Below are 15,792 nucleotides of genomic sequence, written 5' to 3'. Positions count from 1 at the left end.
TCCTGAAGTGGCAGAAGTAGAATAGGTGTAAAAATGATTCTATTTATGTAAGGGAGGAATGTGAGTCTGGAGTGTTGGATAGGAAATTCCCCTAGACATTAATGGAGCACAGCAGAAGACTGAGGAAATTTCCAAAATCCTTAATAAGGGTCACCCAGTGACCTTAAGGGATGCCAGGATCTGTGAAACTGGAAGGGATGTTTGCATATGCATGTAAGAATCCTGGAAATTGCAAGGAGAAGCCAGAAAGACAGCAGTGTTTCTACCACGTGACGGGCACATGGAACATGGAGAAATGGCCGGACATCTCAAAAGGACCATCGGGGAAGTGGGGTCCTCAAAAGGGATCTGGTTTCCTTGAAGTCAAGCTGCAGAGCGAGCTAGCTGGGGACAAGGTGAGGACAGAAGAGGGTGGTTTGCAACACACAGTGGGAAGTTTTGAGGGGCGGGTGAATCATATGGAGGAAGTCTGAAATCTATAGAAATAAAGGAACAAAGAGACTTGAAGAGAAAAGGAAATTGCATTTTGGGAATCCCACAAAGATTCAAAGACTGAAGGGCTTATATATTATAGACAGGCTCTGAGCTCCACCCCAAAAATGTTGGGGCCAGGATCAACCATAGGAGATTATAACCAGGGTACCCTGTCCATCAATTGGGTGGGGGGGGGGAGGGGTTGCTCCAAGTGTATTGTAAGTTTACCCAAAGTTTAAATAATAGAGAATTATTTGGTTGATAGAGTCACAATTTTACTTCTCAGCCTCGTAGCTTCTCTCCCTGCCTCCCCCCCCACCCCCGCCTGGGCTTCCCATCCCTGCTGCCAAGGCTGAGTGACACAGCACTGCGGAAAGACTAGCAGTGGGTGAAGAATGATTCACGCTATGACGGAACCTTCCACAGGACACCGTCGACAGAGTTCAAACTTACATGTGAAAGGAAGTGATGATACCCACAACTCTTCTGTGTCTTTGTCACAGAGATGCAGATACAACCACTTACACACACCATTTGACTCCAACACCTTTATGTGTTTTTCTTTGTTTCCCTCCACGCCACAGTCTGCCTTTCAGAATTGCAAAATTAAATAGTAACTGGGTATAAATAGTACAATGACAGCCATCATTTACTGAACCTCACAATTATGTTCCAACAGTCACAGACATTTCAGGCATTTAACCCCCCTGTAGCAACACATGAGGTAGGTATGAGTCTCCCCATTATACAGGTAAGCAAACCCTGTCCTATTGTCCAAAATCATAAAGCTGATGAATGTCTCCTGACTTGAAACTCTATCACAACTCTTTCATTTTACCAACATATTTCCCTAATGCATTGCTGAAGAAACTCTTCCAACTGTAACTTGATACAAGATGGAAATGTCTCTTGCATTTGAAATATAGTCAAAGCCCTTCAATGGGTTATGAAAAATATTAACTCTAGGGAAAAAATTAATATTTTCCATCTTGTAAATCACTCTTGATATTGAATACACCTTGCCTCTCCTTTGTACCTAGTGTGGGCATGGAATTATGCTTTTAGTGAACACATGCTGTTCCTTTCCAGCTCCCACAGGAAGACTTTTTTACCCTCTGGGAAGGTGTTAGCATTTTCTGCAGATCTGCTTATTTGCAAGCAATGTCTTTACAAACCACTACTGGTATAAGTGTTATTGTGTCTTTCAGAGCAAAGCAATAAAGTTATATGACATATTTGGGGAAGGCATTTTATTTGGAAGAGAAACAAAGACACTCACAGAGTCCTCATGCCCGAGGCTCATTTCTAGACAGATGATGTAGGATTGTGTCTCCCTGCCCACCCCCCCACTCCACCCCGAGGTTTACCCAGCATGGAAAGCTACTGAGGCAGAATAACTGCTGCAAAAAAACCTCGCTGCATTCTGCTATGCATGCTCTCTGGCTGGACTAAGGCCTGCTTTCAGCTGCGAGATTTTCTAAAGCACATTTCAGCCTCCTTAGTTCTTATTTTTCCAGGATTCTGTCCTAATTCTCAAACCATGTAATTATTTAATGCACTGCACCCACCTGGGAAGTTTGGTGAAATCTCACTCACCCTCACCTCGCCTGCTCAGCACTCGGGGCTCGGATCTTGCACGTGGCAGATCCTCAGTCACTCTTGAAGGAAAGAGCGACCAAAAGCAGAAGGAAAGGACATTGGCAGCTGTGGAAGTGTGTTTTACTGCAAGATTATCTATTCATCCTTCTGTTTCTTTTTGAATTATTTTATTTGGGGGATTCTTCTCTATGGTCCCTACTGGAGCTAATACTGTACCTGGCATGTAGTTGACTCTCATTAAATATGAACTAATGGTGAAGAATAAACAAAACATTCACAGTTAATAAAAGAAACACCTCCCTGCCTCCACCTGAGCTGGGCAGAAGCACGCTTTGCCTTCAGTCTGCTCCCTCGTCCCATCCTGGGCCCTGTTCTCTCAGTGTCACGATTCCTCTCTACCAAGCAAATATCCCAGCTCCAGCCAAGTGTGAGCAAGTGTCCTGTCTCTATCTTTTGGCCATCGCTCTTCATTTCAGAAGAATGCATTCATCATTCAGCAAATGTCTGGGTAGTATCCAGCCTTTGCCAGACAATGTGCTAATCAAGTGATTAGGACAGGCTTTTAATTTATCTCGGCCTTGGCATTTTGAGACATAAAAGGAGATCCTTAGGCTAAATCCTGGTGGCCCATCTGGCTCTTAATTGAAATAATCCTGATAAAATGTAAGGCCTTTCCTCCAATGCTCATGAGTATTTGTATTTTAAAAGGTGCACATAAGGTTTGAGGGGTTGGTGGAAAAGGCAATTTTTGTTTTGGGCTTCTTGCCCATCATCCCAACAACTGAGTGCCTGGAGACAGCCCCACTTAAGTCGCAGGTGGAGATGGCACATTTTCTCTGTGCCTCCTGTCCCTGGCAGCAGGGCAGCACTTTTCTAGCTCAACACAGCCAGGAGGACGCTGGGGAGCTCCAGCTTACCTCTGTGCTGGTCTCTTTCAGCTGCAAAAATAGAAAGTGAACTGAAGCCACCAACAGGAATGGGTTTGTTTGCACACTTGGGAAGGCTGTGCAGCCAACTGGAAGGGAGTTCCCAAGGAGCCAGTTTCTGTAGCTGGAACTGGGCATCATTGCAGCCAGGCCAGTCGTCCCCCTCTCCCCTACCCCACCTCTTCCCTCTCTCCTCTCTCTCACTCTCCCATCTCTCTTCTCTGATTTCTTCTGCTTGACTTTATTCTACAGAAAACCTCTTTCTGTGGGATGGGCAAGATAGCTGCTACTAGCCCCAGCAGCCCTTTATTTCAGATATCAACCTTACCTAATTGTTTTCCAATGTTTCCATCCACTTGTTCAACAAATATTTACTGGTCGCCTTGGTTCTGGGTGCTTGGGCTATACCTTCTCTATTCCTAATCACCTGTAAACAGCAATGTCATTTTATCTCTGAACTTGGTCATGACTCAGAATGGTCCTACTTTGCAAATACAGACTTGGAAGTTTCACCCTCTGGCTTCAGTCTCCTGTGATTTGCATGTCATTCCCATTAGCCTTCTTGAAACTCACCAAACCTTTGTCCTAAGTCCCTAACCTTAAGAACCTTCCTGGGTTCATTTTTCAACCCTTCCCAGGCTAAAGCCAAGGAAGCAGCTCACCTACCTGGCTCCCTGGAGACCTGAGTCTCGCTGATCCTCGAGGCTTCCTGGGAAGTCTGCAGAGAGGCAGAGAAGCCCCTGACCACTTCTCTGGGACTCACTCTTCCACTCTTCTCTCATTTTTGTTTTGTTTTGTTGGCATCCAATTCACTCCAGCCTTTGGTCTTGCTCCTTCCTTCCCTGACATGATTCCGCCAGTGACTTCCCTCGGTGTCTGATGCACCCACCTCTTCCCTACTGAGCACTTTAGCAGTGGCACCCCTTTCCAGTTCTCCAGGCCTGGTGTCTCTCCATTCTCAGCCCCTGCCCTGGAAGGGGACTGGATGTGGCATGCCCAGCAGATGGCTCTCGGCTTGGTAGCCTGAATGCATGGGTCATACTTGATCATTTCTATATTTTCAGTGCTTGGCACAGTGTCCGGCACATGATAGGCACTCTCCAAAAAAAAAAATTGTTGAATTGAAAGTAGTTGAATCTCATTGGGTTGAATTTGATTAAATTGTGCTATATCAAGTTTGTTTCAGAATTGAAATGCTGTGGGGTCCGCATCAAGGACCAAGATGAATGTGGAGTGCAGAGCTGACCCAGGTGCCACCTCTGACAGCACTACAGAGAAAAACGCCACCTGCAACCCAGCAAGCGTTCTCCTAAAGTGACCTGTATTTTGCAAGTCGTATAGATCTAGAATCAGAGTGGGATTCAGAAGCTGCTAAGACTGGCTATGAGTGACCCTGCCTACTCTGAAAGAAGAGAAAGTTGGCAATCACTATAATTGTCAAGAGGAAAAATAATAGTAATAAGGAAAAAGGACAATTTTTCAGCAGCCCGAACCCACCCAGTGGAAGTGTTTTACAAACACTCGCATATAAAGGGAGGAGAGAAACCAGAGTAAGGAAAGGGAGACTCCCAGCCTGTTAGCTTGTCATCAACTAACTCTGTCCATCACATGCTTTCATTTGGGTAAAGGGACCACTGCCCTTGACCAAAATATTTTCTAATTAATTCTTAATCCCTGAGTTAGCTGAAACTCAGGGACTTCACAAACTAAGTGTACTGATTTAATGGAAGATGTTCTCATTACACAACTGCTACGCAGAAGCAGAGCAGGGGCTGCAGAGGACGTAACGGTCAGGACATCATCCCACCTGCCAGGGTGTCCCTGCTGGCTGCATGAACGAGGGATGGGTCCCTGTGTGCTCTGAGGAATCTCACAAGCAGACCCTCAGTCACCATCTCAGACCTGAAAGATTTTCATTTGAGACTCATTTGGGGGGATGGGGGGAGATTAGATTGTACTTTCCAGAAATCTTCCCTCTGCAAATTGTAGATAAACCTGGAAAGATGGCAAGAAACATAGTCTTCCCATCAGAGTATTTTCTAATAAGTCTCTGAGAGAAAACTGTATTATCAAGCAGGTGAGCATTAAATGAAGTGAATGAAGTGTGTTCCTGACACGAGCTAAAGAGAAATACTCAGCACCAGGTGTCCCCCAGAAGGGCTGGAGTCGGACATGCACATGACAGCAAGGACACGGACACTGTTAGGCAGAATACCGGGAGAGGCCACAGGGCTGTGGGAACCACCACCAAGGGCATCTCTCCTGAGGGTCACTCCTACCACATCTGCTGGAGAGGCTGGACCACAGGATGTTAGACAGCTCTGGAAGATGCTGTGGAGACAATGTCATTTATGTCCCCGCTTTACAAATCACAGGAGTGGCTTGTCGAAGAGCCCCTGTAAGTTGACAGCAGATGTATGATTAAAATTCAGGTTAACGGCTTTCCAGCCGAGACTCCATCCACAAAGTCAGCCACAAACTGCTCAGACCCACCTCGGCTCTGACTTGTAGCTGCCTCTCGACAGGTCTGCTAGCTGGTGGCAGCTTTGATCCCTCCAAAGCAGCCAACTCTACAAACCAGAAACTGACATGGAATCACCCAATTATAAAGGCAAAGCTTATTTTGATTAATAACCATTAAAAACAAACGTAAGCTTTTTTCTTTGTAAAGAGAAAGGGATGAGGTGATTGGGGATTGCAGTGTAACTTCATAAGTGAGATCAGTAAAATTAGTATCAGAACCATGGGAGAAGCTTATTAATTGGGGGAGAAAAATTAATAATAACATCATCTAACCAACACCGTTGAAAATGTTAGAAACTACTGAAGCTGTAGATCAGTTCTTTCCATGCATAGGTTGGGCTGTCAGCTTCATCATGTCCTTTGTGAAATTAGTTTGTCACCTTGGAGCTTGGTGCCCCCTCTTATCCTGTCAGCCCTGCCTGGTGGCTCCTCGACCCGGCCTATTGGGAAGCATAGCTCAGACACCCACAGAGATTTTCCAAGTTGCACAGAGAAAATAATCCCAAGCTCCCCAAGTTTCAAAAAGTCGTCTCACTTACTCTCTATTTCTATTATAAGTCTCTAGCAGAAATCCATGCAAGTAAAGAGTTAAATATTAAGCAAAAAGTTGGGGCCAGGGAAAATGCAATAGGAAGTCCAGAAAAGGGAAAAAATATATATTGCAGAAATCAAGCCCATTTAGGCCTACACCACTGGTGTAGATGAGCCACCTAATTGGCTCGGAGGTTCCTAGTGGCCAAAGCGCAGAGAGAGAGACATTCTGTAGATCTGTTTTAATTCCTTTAACAACTTTAGGAGGTAAGAACTATTATGGTATTTATTTTAGATGAAGAAACAGTTTTAAAGAGTTAAGCTATTTATCTAAGCTCAAAAACCTAATGGGTATTGAAAGCTTGGATTCCAGCCTAGTTTAGCCTAACCCCAAAGCCCATGGTCATGCCACACAGGGTTGGGAACAGAGTGGCCTTCCAATTCTGTTATGCCTTATTGACAGCAAGTAGAATGACTTCCTCATTTCAGTTTCAAAGCTTTGTCTAAAGAGTGTGGGCCCCATGCCACAGCTCTACTATGACCCAGAACTTTGTCCTGGCATGTGGTCCTGTGTAGACAAGTCTCGCAGATGGTATTACTGGGAACAAAGTAATGTGAATGAGTACAGGTTTTGAAGCCCACAGCCTTCGTTTAGAATCCTAGTTTCATCCCTTGGGAAAGGCATGAACTCTAGTGCCCCATTCTGTAAGGCAGGGATACTGTAAGGAAGGGAGAAAAAAACCTTTCTTCTACCCTCTTGGATTCAGCGACTGGGGCCTGTAATTCAAGCTGACAAAAGACAGGAGAAAAGGCAAACAAATTTTATGTGATGTCAATATTTTAATAATCAAGTCATTATGTGCATGGGGACCTTCATAGAAAAGAAGACCCCAAAGAAGCATTTAAATTTGGTAAATAAATACATCATTTTAACAAAATGGTAAATTATGGAGAAGTAACAAGACAGAGGAGAAGGGCCTAGGATTTCTAGGGATGGTAGACGGTGAAAAAGTAAATATTGGGGGAAACTAATGGAAGACCGCAATTATTTTAGAAAGGTTTGTTTGTGTAGATCCATCTCTGTGCTGATCTTCTCTCTCCAGTGAAAATGGTTGTTTTTCCTCCTCCTGGCATGAGGTAGGAGGTGGAAATATATGTCCTGCTTTTAGGCAAATAGAGGGAGAGTGTTTGCTGCTTCTTAATTGCCTACAGCTCAGAACAACTCACGATAAAATGGCACATTCTGGGATATTCTGATCCTCTTCAATATCAACTCTGCTCCTCAGGTACTGGGATTAGCAGTAACTGTGTATATGATCTCTAACTCAGGGCAGATGCCAAATTAATTTTGCCATTATCAATATAACCTCTCTGGCTCTGCCACTCATGCTGGAAAATTGGTTTTTTTTTAAAAAAAAAAAAAGCAAATTAACATAGTTACTAGAGGGAGATTATAAAATGTATCCCTAAGATTTTCAGGTATTCATTCACCAAATTATATATTAACCTGTTAATCAAATCATAACCCACATCATCCTAATTTTTGCTTTGAAAAGAAAAGAGACTGTGCCTTCCTGGAAGTGCACCTTTTCTTTCTTGTTCTTGTGTTGCCCTCATACATTTCCAGCAGGTGCGGCATGCTTTCGTCACCAGATCTCCCCTCTCTCTATTCTCATCTCAGCAGAAGCAGACCAAGTCCTCAGCAAGACAATTGCATTTTGCAAAAGTTCCACTCCTCCTGAAAGCCTGATTTCAAAGGAAAGCCCCATGCCAGTTCCCGACAAGACAACAGGTACAGATACAAACCTTTAAGAGAGAGGAGAAAGTAGACCTGCCTGGCACTCCCAAATCAAGCTCACGTGCATTTGAAGGGCAGTCACAGGAAAACAGAAGAAGCTCATCTCCACACTGGTTCATGGATTCATGGAAAATATTACGCTTCATGAGCCAAAAAAGGTGGGAGGGTAGGGAGAAGAGAAGGCAGGAAGCCTCTCAAACCTCAGCGGGTCAGGTGCTGTTCAGAACATGCCACACACCATGTCTGCATGATCCTCCAAGCCTCCCTCAACGCTGAGGCCAGGACCACAATGGGGCCACATCCAGGGATGCCACAGGGATGCCTTACAACCATAGCTGCACCAAGTTCCAGTCCAAAGAAATAGAATGATGAGAAATAACTTGGCTCAAGACTCGGTCTTTAACTCTTTTTCTTTCACATCATAGCATTAACTCTGTATCAGTCTCCAAGGTGTCTTTAACTTAAAAAATATCTCCATGGAGGGAGATCTATCAGGAGAGAAATGGGCAGCAAGAAGCCTTATTCCTGCCTTGATTCAGAGGCCACCCCTGTTAGAGATGGGTGTAGACCGAGTCTTGACCCCCAGCCACCACCTGCCCCTATGACCATGACCACCTCGAAACATCCAACTCTGTGTTTGCTTTCTAAGGCACTTGTTTGGCAAACCTCATGTTCTCTTAACATTTTTTAATTGGATGTTGCAGTGTTGGAGTTTCCAAACTTGCTGTGTGAAGTTGATGAAATCATTTCCCCACATTTAGATCGTTTTACTTTCAATGTCCACATAGGCTGATCTTAATTTGTGTTGCTGGGAATGCTAGTTTCAATAGATACTTTAGAAAAACTACAAGAGAGAAGGAGGAAGCAGGAGGAAAAGATAGAAATACAAGGGTACTTCAAAAAGTTCATGGAAAGATTCATATCATCTCTTAATTTTATTTTGCCGTGAACTTTTTGAAGTATCCTTGAAGTAGAGGAAGGAATTATATTCTACCTCTCAGAGATTTAATTGTCACAATTACATTGTAAAGGTGCTAAGAAATCTGCTTAACTCATACACATCTGAATATATTTCACCAAGATACCCCTATTTGTTTGCATCACGCTTACAAATAAAAGAGCAACCACAGACCAATTAAAACCAAGAGATCATCTGCATTCAAGGGTAATGTGTCTTCATCTGTAATTATACATAGGAGAACACCTTAGAATTTTGCAGAAACTGAGCTGAACATACTAAAAGGAGCAAAACGTAGACAAAGTCTTTGTAGCTCTGTGTGGGTGCTGAAGAGGTTCTCCAATGAGTGTGTTTCTTTTGTACCACTACACCCAGGACATTGCCTGAAATCAGCAAACATAAAATACCTCTTTGTTGTGATGGTTAGGAAAAAGATGTAACGGTTCCACTAAAAAGTATATATAGATATCCATGGGCCAGGTGTGTGTGTATTTGATTCATATGACTCAGAAGATTGGGAGCCATATATGTACACCATAAAGGCAGGAAACCTCAAAAATGCCCAGTGTTGAAGCACCAACATGAACCTAGAATACTATTGCCAACAAGTGGTCAGCAAACTTTTTATATAAAGAGCCAAAAAACACATTTTAGGCTTTGCAGGCCATATGGTTTCTGTTACAACTACTCAACTCTGATATTGTAGCACTAAAGAAAACAGACATAAACGAATGAGCATGGCTGTGTTCCAATAAAACTTTATGTACAAAAGCAGGTGGTAGAGTGGACCCGATGCTTACAATTTGCCTACTCCTGCTCTAGATCAAAGCTTTTCAATAGGACTTTCTGTAATGATGGAAATACTTTGTCTGTCCTGTCCAATGTGCTGGTCACTAGTCGCATTGACTATGGACCAACTAAGCAGCTGAATTTTTAATTTTACTGAATGTTAATAAATTTGAATTTAAAAAGCCATATGTAGGTAGCAGCTACTGTATTAATCAGTGCAATTCTAGACTAAATAATTTGGTATAAATACTTCCTGTTATTGATGGGTCTCCCAAATGGCATGGAGCAGGACTAGATCCTTAGGTTAAAATATCCCCCCAAAATGGGCTGTAGGATTCCTCTGAAGAAGGGAGAGGACATTCAACACAGGGTTTTGAAGAAGGGAGTTGTCTCTAGGAGGAACACAGACCTGAGAAGGGGGCAATGAGGAGTGAAATTAAAGTGCTCTGGGGACAAGGACTCTCTCCTCTGACCAAAACTTTATCACGTTCCTTTGAGTCCTTTCTGACTAAGCTCAACCTCGAGTTTCTCCCTCTGTCCTTGTAGAACCCATCTTAAACCAGAATCCTGCAAAGTCAGTTCAGCTAAAATCCCCCACCCTTGCTATCTGACCACCCTGGCTACCTTATCACCCTGGCCTGCCTTCAGCAAGAATTCTGTTGAGCTGCTCTAACAAGAATCCCCCTTACTCCTGATGTTTCCTTTTAGTAATTTCCATCCGTTCAGCCTGCTCTTTGGCTATAAGTTCCCCCTGGCCTAGGCTGTACGAGGAGTTGAGCCCAATCTCTCTCTCCACTGTGTCACTTCATTGCAGCGGTCCCTACACCTATCACTGTGGCCCCCCTTGAATAATGTTCGCCTCACCACATCTAACAAGTATCATGAATAACTTCTTCCTTGACACCATGGAGGTACACTTTAAAGGTTTAAGTTTTGGTTGTTTTCCCTTGGCCTTGGGGGATAGTCATAGAAGAAATGGTTTAACTGTTTTCCTTCTCTTATGCTGTAATTCCTAATAGTTAACCTCAGATCTGCACTGAACTCAATACCCAACACATCAAACTGTGTTCAACGGTGCTGCGAAAAATGAGGGGCAGGAGGGTAAAGTGCTGCATGATCAGCTGCAGTGACCCCTTCTGATGGCCGTGTGATGGCAAACAGCCTTCTGCTGAGGGAGAATTGCAGCCCAGGAGCTCAGTGTTGTGCGCAGCAGCCAAGTGAATTCCGGCCTGGCGGGGGAATGAGGGTGGGGCTGAAAGCAAGTGGAGAAGCTGAGGACGGATGAGAAGGTGGCACTGAAGCGAGCATCTAAGCAGCCTGGCCCTATGGAGGCTGAGGGGCGGGTTGCCTGCCAGTTAACACCCCATGGTATTTGTGTTCCCCGTGGTACTAGTGTTTCTTTGGGAAGCACCCACGAACTCACATATTAGGCATTTTAGAGTAAGTACCAGGGTCCTTAGAGAAGTGGGGTAGGATATAAAAGTCATTTTCCTCTGCTTGGTGTTGAAAACTCAAGGTCAAAATAGGAACATAAATGGCTCCCACAATATTCCCTTCCTCATCTCGCTCTCTTTGTGTTTCCCTAGTTTCTTCCTGCAGGCAAGAGTCGGAAGTGATTAGCTCATCTTCACCAATTACAAAGCCAGTGGAATTTCTAGCATATGGAAATGGCGTTTCTTGTGTAAACCTGGGACGGCTCTCATGATGTTGAGTTCACCACATGCTTCTGGCCTGATATATTGTTTTGAAGATCTCTCTCTCTCAGCCACTGCAGAAACTGAGACCCTCTCAGCATCAGACAGAAGGGGGCCTCAGTCATGACTCATCACGTATTCAAGGGATATTTCTTGCTTTTGAACAATTACCTTCTTATGCACATTTCTTCCCATTCCTGTTTTTCTTGCCCCTGGATCTTAAGCTTTAGATCTGTCTTTCAGCAATAAAGACACTCCACCTCCACTCCTAGGTGTCAAAGCCCCTACAATGCGTGGCAGTGGTAGGGAGCCTATATCTGGATTGGGATTGGGCCAAAACGCTAGCCCACTTTAAGAGGAGGACTTTTCAGCGAGCTCAAATTGAACCTGTTATTTATTTCCATTGCTTTAGCTTCTCAAATGTTTTCTACTGGGCTGCATTAAAAGAGTAATATAAACTATAAACTTCAAACCAGTGTTGGCCCATTCATTAATATGTGTCACAAATGCTTATAGCATGCCTATGGGTGATGGGATCTGGGCATGTGGCAGTGATAAGGCAGGGACCTGCCCTCAGTGAGTGGGCGGTCACATAGGAAGAGTGTGAACTGACGTACAGTGCATAAGCAAAAGTGACCTCTGTAGTCCACTGGTGACAAATTATGAAATAAAGAAGGCTGAAGCAAAGGATTTAAATGAAGTGTCACAGTTATAATTAATTACAAATAACCTCTATTAACCAAAAGCTTTTTTTAGTTAAAAACTCAAAGGCTGACTTAACCTTTCATCAGGTTATTCATCAGAAATGGACACAGTAATCCCTAACTCACAAAACTGCTATAAACAGCAAATAAATCTTTACAGTAGATTGTCAAGTAATGTAACAGGACAGACAGTCATCACATTTTAAATATCATGGCTCTAATTGATTCAGGCACATAGCATAAATCGAAGCTAAAACAAAACAAGTAAATAAAAGTTTGGTGAGGAAGAGGGTGTTTACATAGTCTCAAAATATTTTTAACAAGTTACTTATTAATTAAAAGTGATAAAAAGTGACTTTGCAGAGGAGAAACATGATGAAAGTCAATTTCATCAGTATTGGGACAAACCAACTTCAGTGCCTGCTGATGCGATCTCTGAGAAGGATAACATCCCTTATAAAGTGAACCTGCCCAAATTTCACTATCTGAAACATCGGACAAATCCAAACTGGTAGGACATTCTAGGAAATAACTGGCCTGTACTTTTTAAAAATGTCAGGAATATAAAAGACAAAGGCCAAGAGCCTCTCCCAGATGACAGGAGTCTAAAGAGACATGACACCGAAATGCGATGTGTGCACCAAGAATGGGTCCGAGAACAGAAGTTACATTGCTAGAAAAAAGATTTTGGAACAACAGGGAAATTGAAATATGGACTGTCATGTTGATAACAGTGTTGTGTTAATGTTAAATTTCCTGAATTGGGTAACTATCTAGTGGTTATGTTAGAAAATGTCCTTTTTAAGAAATACACACTGAAGTATTAAAGGGTAAATGATATGATATATGCAATTCAGAGTCAAAGGGTTTAGAGAAATAGATTAATTGATGAGAGCTGACAGAGGTAGAAAGAAAATAAATATAGCAAAATATTAATAAGGATGAATCTGTATGAAAGATATACAGGAGTCCTTTATCGTACTCCTGCAACTTGTCTATAACTGAAATTACAGTCATGCGTCACTTACTGAAGGGGACACATTCTGAGAAACGTGTCATTAGGTGAGTTTGTCCTTGACTGAACAGCATACAGCGTGCTCACACAAACCTAGATGAGCCCACCACACACCTAGTCTATTGCTCCTAGGCCACAACCCTATGTAGCACGTCACTGTACTAAATACTGTAGGCAATTGTAACACAATGGTAAATGTCTGTGTATCTAAACATAGAAAAGGTATGGTAAAAAATGTGGTATAAAAGGTAAAAAAAAAAATGTGCACCCATATAGGGCACTGACCATGAATGGAGCTTGCAGGACTGGGAGTTGCTCTGGTTGAGTCGGTGAGTGGTGGAGAGTGAATGAAGCCCAGAACACTACTGCACACAACAGTAGACTATAGACACTGTGAACTTAGGCTACACTAAATTTATTTTTAAAATAAAGTAATTATGCTATGATGTTACAATGTCACTAGGTGTTTCAGCAGCATTATAATCTTATAGGTCCATTGTTTTTTATGCAGTCCATCCTTAACTGAAACATTGTTATGCAGCACAAGAGTGTATTTCAAAACTAAAAATTGAAAGGAGAAAAAAATGAAAGATGATTTGTGAAAACATGGTAGAATTGGTTCTTATAAAATTCAGTATTTTTTCCTTTCCTCTCCCAGTCTCTTCATAAGAATAATGGGAAAATAATAATAACCTCCTACAGACTGCTCTGCAGCATTAAATAAAATGTGCAAACCCCAGTTATGAGGCCTCATACATAGTAATGGCATTCATTGAATGCAAGTTGTTTTTAAAATGTTGAGTAATTATTCCCAAAATATAGATAAAGAGAGACCAGTGGAGCACATAGAGCTCACCCTCTATTCCTATAAAAAAGAGTGTCTCTCAGACTGTGCTAATCCGAGCGAGGTACATGCCTATCAACTTCCCCTTGGTTAGATGTTTTCTCACATTGTTCAATTTTATTCTATGTACAAATGTTTTTTTGATTTTTTTGTGTGTTTTTTTGCAGAATGCTGACTTTTCAAAATGTCCAGCGTGTGAGCAGCCTCTAAATTAAAATAACAGACAAAAAACCCTACAAGATGTACGTGCTGGGGTTGACGTTAAATAATGACAACAGCAACAGCAGCAGCAACCTAAAAGCCAGAGTCCTCATGAGAAATGGGTACCTATGTCCAGATGATATTTTCCCCTGGAAGTTTTTAGAAAATTAAATAGAAAATGAAGTACATTGTTTTCAAATGTGAAGTGGATGAAGTTCAACAAATACCAGCCCTCACAGGAGCCAATATAAGCACAAAGAGTAAATGGAAGAGAAAATTACTGTAGAGATGCTTGAATCCACTGCTCTGAGAATAACTACCACTTACCAAGTGCCTAATACACGTGAGGTACACTGCATATCCGCCCTGAAAATTACGTATTATTGTTTTCATTTTCTAGACGAGGAAAGTAAGCCCAAAGACTTACATATTTGCTCAGATCAATCACGCTATTCACTTAAATGGAGATCTCCTAAATCCTAGGGAAGTTTTCTCTTCTGACATCCGGATGAAGTCACTAAAATCAACATTCTGTCTGTTTTGCCATGGGAACTCACACAGCCACAGCCGCTTCTCCTCTCCCAACACTTTATCATGGATACGATTCTGCTCCGAGGGGAAGATAGAAGTTAAGAAGAATCATGGATCTATCTCATCCAAGTTCCTTTATTTATTTGTCCGCAGCAGTGTCCCAGGTTCTTCTGGAGGTGATGATCCAACGTAGCAAACACAAGGCTGCAAGAGAGTTGGTGGAGTCAACTTCAGCCCTTCTGGTCCACCACATGTCGTTGCCAGTCCTCTTCTGACTGTCCCCTGGAGGCACTGAGGAATTTGGCCCCATCGTCGTTATGTCTTCCTGCTCAGAACTGCTGAGAGATGCACACTAGGGATCACGTCACACCAAGGTCCTCCACACACATGGCTCTGAGAAACCTTTGACAGCTGAGAAAAAGCAAAGAAGACATGGCCTTGGACCATGTAACCATGAAACTGACTAGAATTCTCCAGCCTGACACTGAGCCCCTGAAGATTTCTCCATCAACTGAGTGTCGTCGGTTCCCACGGGATGGGAATACCCTCAGCAGTGGACACTGAGGGCCAGTGGGGAATGGGAAATCACCTCACTGGAAATATTGCTTTGAATATTTTCCCTTTTTCTAGTGTGCAATTTTTACTCATTTTTGTTTATTTCTGTTTTTAATTTTTATTGAATGAAAATTGATTATACATATTTTGGGGGGTCAAAGTTGAGATATGTGGATCAAATCAATATTACTAGCATATATATTGTAACAAATCATACTTATTCTTTATGCCCCTTGTCCATTCTCACCCCATCCCCCACACCCTCCGCCCCTCCCTTCTCTAATTACCCCAGATTTCTTCTCTCCTTCAGAAAGAGTCATGGTTACTCTGTCGAATTGTTGCCTAGATGATCTGTCCAATGCTGAGAGGTGTGATCAGGTCCCCCAGTATTATCATAGAGCAGATGCTTCTTCTGTCACTCTGGAACGGGCTTTGTGGAGAGAGAGACATCCTCTTCTTTCCTTTGGTCTCCACTGGTGACTCTCCTTGTGTCAATGCACTCTTTATTCATTTTTAGAGTTGCAAAAAGTCTTTAAAAACATCCAGAAACATAAAAAACAGGGTCGACATGTGCTTAACTTTTTTTTTGAAGGAAATTTTGTATATCTTTATTTTTTGTGTTTTTTAAATCATTTTTATCTTTATTTTAT

The sequence above is a fragment of the Cynocephalus volans genome, chromosome 2 (assembly GCF_027409185.1).
Source record: "Cynocephalus volans isolate mCynVol1 chromosome 2, mCynVol1.pri, whole genome shotgun sequence".
NCBI lineage: Eukaryota > Metazoa > Chordata > Mammalia > Dermoptera > Cynocephalidae > Cynocephalus > Cynocephalus volans.
This window is presented reverse-complemented; position numbering follows the sequence as displayed.